Source organism: Copadichromis virginalis, linkage group LG14 (assembly GCF_057382275.1).
Source record: "Copadichromis virginalis isolate Kocher_CV1m ecotype Utaka linkage group LG14, C_Virginalis_male_GT1.1, whole genome shotgun sequence".
Taxonomy (NCBI): Eukaryota; Metazoa; Chordata; class Actinopteri; order Cichliformes; family Cichlidae; genus Copadichromis; species Copadichromis virginalis.
The window spans coordinates 40,325,301-40,337,925 of NC_140631.1; the positions used below are offsets into that span (position 1 = coordinate 40,325,301).

A 12,625-nucleotide genomic window follows, 5' to 3' on the forward strand; every position below is an offset into this window, starting at 1 on the left:
GGAAGTCATGAGTCAGATTTGATGTTGCGAGAATATAGTTGAACCCACTGAGTCATCACGACACCAATTCTCATTTCATCTTTTAGCATTTGTTGCCAAACTGCATCTCTTCGCAATAAAGAAACGGAGCAACTCAGAGGCAAATGGATTCATTTTAAAGACGCAGAGGCGGCTGACAAATGGAAGTCATCATGCAGGAGAAGGAATGAATGTTGGCAAAAACAGCAGAATAAATTACAGGGACGAGTTTTGTTCCATCTACACGTCTGCCTATCTGACAGATGACTTATAAACACTGGAAAAGTGAGGGCATGAGAGATGGAGTGTGATTCAGGGAGACATGGAGCAAAGAGGCTGCGACAGAAGCAATTCAAAAAATGAGCAAAAATAGATTGATCAATCAGCTTTAACTACAGAGCTTCTTGTCTCCACTTCTTTTCTCCATTTTGTCTTCTTTCTTGTGCCATCTTCTTCCACTCCCCCATCATTCTTCCTTCAATTGTCCCATTTCCTCGTCTCTCAGATTTACTTCCCAGTTCTGTATCTTTCCTTTCCTCTTGCTAACTTATTTCAATGGAAATCTCATCAGACAGTGTAGATTATCAAAAGCCTTCTTGGGGTGTCTGCTTCTGAATGAAATTGGACTACTTGAGTTATAAAACGCAGCCAGCTACTTTGATCTCAAGATAGCATCGCTAACGTCACAGAGTGCTCGACATTTGCGTGTGTGTTTTGGTACTTATGAGATCTTTTTGCAAGAACAGAAAATGCACAAGAGAGATGAGGTTGGAGATGGGGACATTTTGGGATTTGATTTAAACTAAGTTGGGTAAAGAATGGATAAAGCATTTAGCAGACAAGTGTATTAATAATGGAGCCTGGCTGGAGGGCCTCGAGGTACAAAGACAGGGAAAGTTGGTCTTTTTGTTTGTTGTTTTTTTTGATCATGGGGTTAAAGCTAAGGCTTCCAGGTGTTTGACTGCAGAAGTAATTCAGCCTCATTTTGAGGTAACACCCACTGCCATTAATCAGGATGGCAAACACAAACAGTAGGCAAATTGTTGGTGACCCTCCCGAGTGTTTTTTTATCATCTTATAATTGAGCAATAACCAAGGTTATTATCATTAACGAAAACGAACGAAATAACGAAAACTAGAAGTGAAAAAACATTTTCGTTAACGGAAATAAAAATAAAAACAAAAAAAGGAAAACTAACTAAAACTGTAATGAGTGTCCACAAAACTAACTAAAATTAACTGAATTTATAGCAAAATGTGTTTAGTTTTCGTTGATGTGTGCATGTCCTACAATAGTCAAGGGTGAAAATGAAGTTTAGTTTCCAGATTTTTTCTTGCTGTCTCATTATGCCAGCAGGTGGCAGCACGTTAGTCGAGTCGTCTGTGTTGCTGCTCCGTCCACGCGCAGAATCATGTCAGGAAAAGTCAGGAGAAAGCGCCAGAGTCCAATTTGGGATTACTTTGAATATGACTGTGTTTTGGATAAAGCAAGTGTCTTGTAGTGGAAAGAGACAAATTATGAGGGACATTTCTAAAGGGAAAAAAATCCCACAAACCTTAAAGTGCACTTGAAAAGCTCACACAAGAAGGCTAACCTAGCTTAACTTGAGAAGGTAAGGGAGCACACTCAACCCTCATCCCCAGAAAACAGAAGCTAACCCCAGGCAAGGCAGCGTGATGCATCCCGAGACAGCAGGACGGGGACATCTACACAACTGTGTGAGTCAATTGCCTTCACAAAGTTTATCAATTCACTTGAACCAAAATTATGAACACCCGGTGCTGCAAGAGTTAATAGTCTCATTGGGGCCAAGATATACATTTTATAGTTGCCTGGTATCAATGGTTGTTCATCTGCCTTTATTTATTTATTTATTTAAAGAACCCATAGGTGGGAATGTGAGTTGTCTGTCTCTGCGTGTTAGCCCTGCGACAGACAGGCGACCTGTGCAGGGTGCAGGGTATGGTAGCTGGAATAGCAACATACCCAAGGATGAGCAGAAGAGCATGACTGATATGATGAAACTGGGATTTTGTTACACTTAATTATTGCAAACACAACTAAACCTATAACTGAAACTAATCAAAACTAAACTGAAACTAATCAAAACTAAACTGAAACTAAGGATTTTCAAAAAACTAAAAACTAAACTAAACTAGCAAACAACTGGTAAAAACTAATTAAAACTGATATAAAATTGAAAATCTGAAGTCAAAACTAAATAAAAATAAAAACTAATGAAAATTGCAAAACTATTAAAACCCTGGCAATAACATAACAGAAAAACAGCTGCTGTTAAAATAAAACCAAGACACAATAAACTTTATTAAAGCCAACGAGTTCAACGTATAAATAACAGGAATGTATTTGTACTAACACTGAGATCGATTTTAGAGTTTAAATACTGGTGAATGCTGCCATGCCCATGAAAATGACAACAACTACACATTCCAGTGGCTCAGACACAAGCTAGCCTCCAGAGACAATAACCAACTGTGGCCACCAGGTGGCAGTACTTTACAGGCTGGATGCAAACAATCAACGCCTTTATGGGATGTAAGCTTTCAGTTTGGCATGTTTTAATTGACACATATTTCCCAGAGTAAGTATTGCTTGCTCTGCTCAGATGAATATTTTTGTTTTACTTACTTAAACAATTCAACTTTACAATATGCCTTTCTGAGATTTGGAGAAGTACCGCCTATATAAGGTCCATCAAAGTTTTTCTTTACTTGGAGAGTAGCAGTTATTTGGCAAAACATTTGACCTTGATTGATTTCAGGTCATAACCCTGTCCAAGTTGACATCATGGCACCATTTTCTTGTGTCATAACTAAAGTGAAAGTGTCCCAAGCAACACAGATCCGGCTACGGAGCATGGCTGGATATTCTAGTGTAGTCTTTGATGTGCTCCTTTGGTGGTCCCGGGTGGCAGGGGGAGGGTTCCTTACTGCCTGGAGCCCTGCATGGGTCCCTGATCTCGGCTCACACCTGCAGCCTCTCTCTTTCTCCTGCTGGGATGAGTGTGCCGATATCGAGATGTGTGGCCTTAGGTCTTGGGTACTCCTGGGGGCTGCGCATGGCCCGGTTCTCGTGGATCCATCTCTATCTGCCTTTGACTCCTGGTTAGTGTTACTGTAGCTTCTCAATTTCAAGTACATTTCATGACAAAGACACACACACATTTGACACTCTCTGTCTCTCTTTCTTTTTCATACTCAGACACACACACACACACACACACACACACACACACACACACACACACACACACACCAGAAGAAGCATTTCCAATTTTTTTTGTTGCAGTTGGCGATACAGTGTGCATTTCTATTTGTACTGTATCCTTTTATTACATCTTCCCCTATTATCCCTACCTTTTTTTCTCCTTTCCTTCCTGTCCTGCCTTAGACATTGTCATACTGTATACCACATATAATGTAATAACTGAAATAACACAAATGGAAATGAAGAAATAAGCGGATAAAAGAAAGACACAAACAAGAGGAGCTAACAGAGAATTTAAAGAACTGATCTTGGAAAAGCGAGACATGTTTGGCACAACAAGCGCATTAAGATCATAAGTCTGATTGCAAAAGCTGCCAGGCAGGACAGAATTAAAAACACACACAAAAAAGACACAGATTAGGCTGAAATCTGTTTACATGTTGCACATAATGTGTTTCTAGTAGCATCCACCACCAGCTACTATATTTTGTGCCTTAATACAGAAAAAATAACAGATTCCTTACAAACACACTTGGTGCCCGAAGCGCTGCAGATGTCACCAGGTCAGGGCCCTCACATTAAACTTCAGAGTGGACCAGGGCCAAGCCTGTGCATTGTTGTGAAGGAAGCATGGCTATGGTTGCCTAATACAATTATCTGTGGACCTTCTACACAACCCATACAGCCCATATTCTATTAAATCTTCCTCTGTGTGGTGTCATTACTGCTGAGGCCCTTTTAAAGACTATGGCTAAAAAGGAAGGCTCTGAAAAGTTCAAGCACACTTTGATGCTAAGTAGCTGAGCTGGAGGAGATATGAGTTCAAGGGAGGACTAATAGAAAATTATTGTGTGGTTTTCCTTTTAAATAGAAAAGTTGCTATATGGGCTAATGGCATGCAGCACGGAAAGTTTTTATGCTGATGATAGTGTATAGTTTCAAGTATAAGTAAAGAAGTAAACAAGAGAAGTGCTGAGACATGAATGTATTAGCATTTGAACCAACAGACAGGCAGGCAGGCCCAAGCACGCACACACACGCACACACACACACACACACACACACACACACACACACACACACACACACACACACACACACACACACACACGTGTGCTTCTTATATTGTAAACAAATTACGAAGTGTGCGTGTGCTACATGTACAACCACCAACACTGACAATAAACCCGTGCAGCTCAGAAGCTGGGCATTGAACCCCTGACTCTACCACCATTATTACATTTACATCTGTGAAAAATGTTTCTAAGTTTTAAAACTTCATTAGTTGCATTACTCGTTTGTATTAAACAAAATGTAATTAGAATATCATATTGCTACTATTACTAGTCCCACTTAAAGTATGTTATGTGTTAAGTAATAAATAATTTGGTTCTAACACACAAAGCAGTGAGTAGAAAAACAGCAAATAGCTTGCATACTGTCACTGAAATGCCCAGAAGATGGGCTTCAAAGTGTCTATCAAACCTAATGCCAGTGTATTCCTACTGTACTGTTCATCCAGGTTAAATAATGAGAACCACTGGTGAAAAAAACATTGGTTGGGATTTTAAATGTAAAAAAACATATTCTTGGATGTAAAATTGAATTATGACAACCCTAAAAGCGGGAAATGCCATGATGGACCAACAGTTGGCCATGTTGGCCACATCTAACTTAACATGCTATGATTCTTACAAGTAGTTCGGGTTTAGATGTTCAGTGGTTAAGAGAAGACAAAACCTCATAAGCAAAAGGGGCTTTTTCAGGTGTGCGTTGTAAATGTAAAAAAGAACCTTTAACTGCAGGACCCTGTGAGAAAAGCACATAACAGGAATCAGGTATTCAAATCTGCCTTCAGGTGATGTTAAAATATACATCATCCAGATACAAAAGAACTTAGACTCAAACTGACTGAAAGTCAGGTTGCTACTAGTACTGAAGGAGAACCACTAACAAAAAATAACTGCACTCATTAACGTGCTTACAGTGACCAAACACGTTTGGTTTCAAGGAAGTTGCACAGGTTGTGCGAGCCGTCTCCATCAGTCTCAAACAGATTGCAAATGGTTGGAAATTGATTGCCATCTAATTTATAAATCCACACAGATCGCCTGCCAACTCATCTGCTTCTTCAAATAATAACACATAGAAATGAGAGTTACTGAGACTTGAGGCAGGCAATGTACTGTAAATCGCACTAAATATGTTCCCAAAAAGCACATCTTTTTTGATGCTGATACACTATGTGTGTGACAGTTGCTGCTAGCACTGTTTATTTGTTTGGAATGAGAGGAGAGAGATGCTATGAGAATGAGTGTGTAATTGGCACAGCTGGATTGCTCAAAGCTGTGAGCAGAGTGCCAAGACTTTGGCTCTGTCCACTCTACATATTCCTGCTCCATAATAATACTGAGATTATCAAACAGAGCAGAACTGAACTAATGTTAATGAAGGAAGGAGTGTGTTTATAGGGTCAAATGGTGGACTCTCCACCATTTGACCCTATAACTAAAGAAGCTTCTCGGGTGAGAGGTGAAACGTCTTCAAGCAATTTAAAGAGGTCCAGACGCTTTTCTTTCCAAGCTCCTCAGACTATGATGACCTGGATGACTGAGAACCTTCACAGACTCTCACCTGTCTTTTTCTCAGTAGTGTGCATAGCTGTTGTGACTTGGCTCAATATAAATAAAATCAAACTGAACTGAAATTGAACAGACACAGCAACATTCATGTTGCTTTTTTTTTCTTGTATTTACTTCGATAGCTGCTGTTACATATGTCAGGCAAAATTCAGCCATTAATAAGACTGTGTTAATGTGTTACGTTAATGACTGAGTGTTAAATTAATATACACAATATTCACACACACCATTTCCTCTTCAGACATTCAAATTCAAATGTAACAGCATACATTATCATGTGTTTATGAGTTAAATCACCCATCCACTTAGCACTGCCTTTAAATATTGCCGCGCAAGTTCAATAGTAAATAATCTGAAATGATGTCGACATGCCAAAGCTCAGTTTAAAGAATTACAATTATACTATTATACTACAATAAAGTAGCATAATGTACGAACAAAACAACCAGCTTTGAGATTTATTTCTGCCTTCCTGAAGCGCGTCAGCTTCTCTGTGTTGTTTTTTTTTAAACCCAAATGTTTGAAGCACGTGATTTACCCAAATCAACAACAAACTTTCCGAGATTCTGTTCTGAGACACTTTGCATGAAGTACGGCTCATGAAGTTCTAACTGTGATCAAATGAGTTAATGATGGCTGGGGTTGATCTTTTGCTGCTCCTCTCTGTCACCACATTATAGCAGCTGCACCATCATTTGCAAAGCCAACAAACCATATGTGTAACATTCCTCCATCATATCTGGGCTTTCTAACTGCAGGATGTGAGACAGCACCTCAAGTGCAACTCTAATTTAATTCACACACTGCAGAAAAACCCAGAGTGATGCGTGGATTTATGCACATTACACCGTAACAGTATCTCTGTTAACACACGGCTGGCTCAGGATCTGAAAGTAATGGTTTATGTTCGTCTACATATCGTTCAGATCAGCTGTTAGACACAGATTTCAGGTTCTGAAAGGGTGAATAGTTATAATCTCAGTTCTCAGGACCACACAGGGTCGAGCTTTATAACAGTTAACAGCAATACAGTCGTGAACAGATTGTAAGTGTCAACTCAATCAGGCTGAAAAAAAAAACCCTGATACACAGACTCTGTCTTATTGCTGTTTTGTTGCCTTCTTGACGCATCAAAGTCAGTTTAAAGACAGTAAATGACAGAATTGTCCTGTTAAGTGACCGTTTCAAAGGCGAGACAATCGCACCCCCAAACACCGTCCATACCCTCTCAGGGAATGCTTTCGCTAATGAAGGGTACATAAATCCTTCTTAAAGACCCGCGTAATATGACATGGGGCCACAACTGTGAGTCATTACTATTATCATCCTGTCACAGCAGCCAGTCTCTGTACAGAGCTGGAGCTCGTGAACCCCCCCCGATCTTCACTGTGCCTCACCAGCTGATTATCTTTGCTTGGATAAAGCAGGAAAAGCACACAGATTAGTCCTTCAAATGAAGCTGTTAATACAAACCTGTATGTCCACACCGATCATAGGTGTGGACTGTGCACACTAACCGTCTATAATCTGTTGTTAATTCCATACTTGAGGTTGTAAAATGTTGCAAAATATTAACGAGACAAGGTGATAAAAACCTGTGATATGGCTACTTTGTGACATCATAAAGGTGAATGCTGCAAACAGCTGCCTGCTTGTCTGTACTCTCATGCCACCCTGCACTGCTCACTGCACGTTACACTCTGAATATACTGAGACGCTTTATTGCCATCTGCCACTTACTTTACTTTTAGTATGCTACTTTGATTCCTTTCCTTTTTTTGTAATTGAGCTGTTTTACATTATGGAGCCGTTGCCAGATTGTTTTATTTAGATTTGTTTCCCTAACGAGCGACTTTATTTTTATTTTGATACCGTTTCATTTTATTAAGCTATTTTCTACTTGAGTAACTTCACTTTATTAAGCTATTTAGTTTTGTCATATTCTTGTTTCATTGAGATGCTTTACTTTATGAACCTAATACTTTATTTTGTTGTTGGTTGTGTTACTGTTTTGGCTGCTGTAACAGAGGGGTTTCCCAATATTTTGGATATATATTTGACATCTTTAATGTAAAAATTTACTGATAATTAATCAAATACTTGTTTCCAATACCAATAAAATATATACGCATCTTATATTTCTACAGGAAAGTTTCTTTAAATTACAATGTTTGGCTTATGAAACTTTTTTGGTTATGGTAGGAGAAACTGTCTGAGCAGTCCATTACAGCAGCGGTCTCCAACCTTTTTTGCGCCACGGACCGGTACCGGTACCGAAAAAAAGAAAATTTATTCATAACACACGTGAAAAGACCCAGGAAAACAGAGTAAACGATCAAAACGATAACAAAATAACGCTGAAAACCGATAAAAACCCTGAAAACCATACATTTCACACCTGAGCCTCAACTCTCGCAGCCCGGTACCAAACAACTCACGGACCGGTACCGGTCCGAGGCCCAGGGGTTGTGGACCGCCACATTACAGAAAGTAGCAACAACTGCTAGCAGGGGAAAAGTACTGTAAGATGTAACAAAGGCACTTATTTTTGTTGTACTGCAGTGAAAGTGGCCAGGCATGAATATTCACTGCAGTTATGAAGTTAGCACTGGCACTGACAATGGAACAGGTGCAGGCTGAACGTGACCACATTAAAAGCTCTGCTTTTAGTGTTTTATTACACAGATTGGTATGAAAACATATTCATTAGAGCCATGATGAATTTCATCTTCGAGCCTGTCTGAACGAACCGTCTCACAATGAGCCGTTGTTTGCAGCTCGTAAATGTAACAAACAACAGAGTAAGAGCCTCCCGAAGCCAGAGTGTGAATGCAGCTGTACTCTGTTCTTCTCCTTATCTGTTTCCATGGCCTCTGCGTCACCTGTGTAAAATACATGCCTTACAGGCTTTCTCTCCATACACGTATCTCCTGCCTTTCTATCGCGCCACATTTCAGCTCTATTCTTCTTTGCATACGTTCCCCTTCTATTCTCTTTTTCTGACCTCCTCCAGAACTCATCCTGCATGGTGGTATATAAAGAGAGCTTGCAAAGTCCCACCACCCCTTTTCTTTTCACATGATTATTTCATCCTAACTTCTCAGTGTATGTACAGTGCTTAAAGTTTTCTGCTATACAGAGGACATAATAGTCCCCCACTGTGGCTACCCTGGAGCTGACCTGCCTGTTGGTGGTATGAATATACCACTTAGAGGCTGTAAACACTGTAATCGACTCGATTATGTGTTTACTACACATTTGTTGGTTGCAGAGAAACCCTTAAGCAAACTGAAGAAAGGATCACCTGTCTACTCCGGTACAACTTCATTCTGAGACAAACAAAAGTAGCGATTTTAAATTTGAAAATGTTAAAATCATAATGAATCTATTGTGTGGATTTGTTGGAGTTTTGTGTATGGCTGGGGCATCATGTTAACTGTTCTAACTAATATTAACAGATCCTTGCAGTATATGTCCTAGCCACTAAAGTATCACAGAGTGAGATGGAGGCAGTTTGAAACTGGATGTGTATGAAGTACCTTTGTAAACTGTATGGGTCTGTAACTGTATTTGTACATGTACGTGTGTTAAGTGGCCCAAAATGACCTAGATCATGTTTGTGAGAGATAAATTGGTTTCCCATTTAGTTTTACATGTTATTGTGACATATGGCATCAGAAAAACAAGCCTGGATGTATGTATGAGACCTGAAGTGTTTTTTACATGTAGCTGCGTGGCACTGTTCACATGGAAGTCCTTTGTGTGCTTAATCCCAAAACATAAGATAGAGATAGAAAGCAGCACTGAGAAGCAATGACTTTGAACCAGAACATAAATATCCAACAAGACAGACCCCACATTGAACCTTTGTCCCAATAATCGGCTGTGGTCGAAGCTAAAGTGAATATATCTGTGAGTATCTCCACAATGACCATACACAGTGTTGCTATTGCATCACTGATAATACATTTTGATGATACTCTATTGCAATTTCTTGCATTCTTTCAGTCTATAAGACACTTCCAGTGAATTATTTCTACATTATAGAACTTAATTTGAAAAATTAATGAAAGCAATACTTAGAGTTTTCCATATTTAGGCAGAGGAACAGCACTACAACAAGAGTTGTCAGCAACCTGGACAGGTAGGAACCTGCCGTCTGTTTGCAAGTCGGACTTAACCTGAGAGTACTTGAAATGTTTCATAATTTGTTACTACACAGAAAAAATGTTTGCACACAACTACATCAAGTATGAGAGCTCAAAGTCACTGGAGAACATAAGCCCATGCTGCACGCCATATAAATCAGGAAATACGTCCAATCTAAACTGATCGTTTTTACTCCTTTTGCACTCCCTGTGTCTGCAGCCTGAAAAGCACACGATTGTCTATTCTACCCATGTGTCCACGTAACGCAACCCTCCGCTGCCCTCTCTCCCCTTCCTTTTATCTCTCACAGCAGATTGCTTCTCTTCATCTACTCCCTTTCACTGCATGCCACACCAGCCCACGCTCTCTCTCTCCCTGGCATAAGAAGTCCATTTCAGTGTCTCTCGTCCCCTGTGCTCCCAGACAGTCAGGCTGCTGACACTCACTATGAGCTGCAGCATCCAACCACCGAAGGTACAGCCTGTTAAAGTGAGCGGTGTAGCATGTGTGTGCGTGGGTGAGTGTGTGTGTGTGTGTGTTTGAGGGGAGACAGTAAGTGGTGTGCGTCTTTGTTGGTTGGCCTGAGTACTTTTTGTGTGTGTATGCTTGTGTGTGTGACTCAGGGGATGCGGCACACGCCTTGGGTGTGTTTTGAAAGCACCCATGCATGCGTGAGTCTCTATGTGTGCGTCTTTGTGTGTGTGTGTGTGTGTGTGTGTGTGTGTGTGTGTGTGTGTGTGTGTGTGTGTGTGCGTGTGTGTGTGTGCCAGATTGATTCTGTGTTGATTTCTGCCATCTCTTCTTCATGAATGATTCAAAGGACTCAAAAAAGGAAATTGTGAGTATGTATGAATGTATTTGTGGAGCTTGTGTGTGTGCAGTGTGCAGTGTGTGAGTGAACCTCCATTCTATATTTAAGTGTGTGTGTGTGTGTGTGTGTGTGTGTGTGTGTGTGTGTGTGTGTGTGTGTGTGTGTGTGTGTGTGTTTGATCAGAGAGGTGGCCTGAGGCTGTGGCCAGATCAGATTGAGTTGGCGGTGCAGAGCAGAGAGCAGCGATCAGAAGGAGATGCTCAGCCTTAATCTGATTGTGGCTCCAAAATGCACACTCAACTGGCTGAGAACCACTGAGGAGAAGTCAGGACCACAAACAGCGACACACGCCAACAGACAGTCCACATGCCTAGAATATCAAAATAAAGGTGCACATCAAGACAGTGCATGGGAGTTAAACTCTACCTCTAATGGGTATTAAACACCAGTTTTACTCCTGACATGAATCTAAACAGCCCGAGCAGATATAAAAACAGAGGGTGGATAAAGCTTTTTATTAACAAATGCTAGTTAAGTGTTAATAAGTCCATAGTTAAGTGTTAATCAGTGTGTATCAGAGGTGTCAAACTCAATTTCATGAAGGGCCACACTGGGACTTGTTAATGCACATCAAGGACCAGACGTGTAGAGTTTATGGATATAACAGTTTAACTGGAAATCGTTCTCACATACAGTTCAGTCCATATTGAAGCCGTCAACGAGCCAGCAAACTAAAGCTGCTTAGTTTAGACACGGCAATAATGCTTCCCACGAGGTGAACCACAATAGAGTTTACTGAGGCCAGACTTGGCTTTTAATAAGTGCATAATTAAATGCCAATAAACACATAATAAATATGTGATAACTGTAATAATGTAACAAAGCTTAGTAGAGGTGTAACAGTGACATAACAGCAGTTAGTTAAACAAATACAGACTTATAAACACACATAAACACGAGTCCGTTGTGGCCAGTGCGATCCTCTATGCTGTTGCATGCTGGGGGAGCAGGCTGAGGGCAGCAGATGCCCACAGACTTGATAAACTGATCCGTAAGGCCAGTAATGTTGTGGGGATGGAGCTGGACTCCCACAAGGTGGTGTCGGAGAGGCGGATGTTGTCCAAGATAAAGACAATGTTGGATAACACACATATAAAAACACCCAGCACGCCCCTGCGGGCGGTTTATCCTTCAAGCTCGGGTCCTCTACCAGAGGCCTGGGAGCTTGAGGGTCCTGCGCAGTATCTTAGCTGTTCCCAGGACTGCGCTCTTCTGGACAGAGATCTCCGATGTTGTTCCCGGGATCTGCTGGAGCCACTCGCCTAGCTTGGGAGTCACCGCACCTAGTGCTCCGATTACCACGGGGACCACCGTTACCTTCACCCTCCACATCCTCTCGAGCTCTTCTCTGAGCCCTTGGTATTTCTCCAGCTTCTCGTGTTCCTTCTTCCTGATATTGCTGTCATTCGGAACCGCTACATCGATCACTACGGCCGTCTTCTTCTGTTTGTCTACCACCACTACTTCCGGTTGGTTAGCCACCACCATTTTGTCCGTCTGTATCTGGAAGTCCCACAGGATCTTAGCTCGGTCATTCTCCACCACCCTTGGGGGCATCTCCCATTTTGACCTCGGGACTTCCAGATTATACTCGGCACAGATGTTCCTGTACACTATGCCGGCCACTTGGTTATGGCGTTCCATGTATGCCTTGCCTGCTAGCATCTTGCACCCTGCTGTTATGTGCTGGATTGTCTCTGGGGCATCTTTACACAG

The 12,625-nt window shown here is 41.2% G+C and overlaps 1 protein-coding gene across 3 annotated transcripts in view; it reads right to left on the reverse strand.

The window, feature by feature from the left end:
- Window positions 1–12,625, reverse strand: part of LOC146694664 (leucine-rich repeat and fibronectin type III domain-containing protein 1-like protein) — a 417,321-nt gene that overhangs the window by 331,674 nt on the left and 73,022 nt on the right. The window lies entirely within an intron of this gene.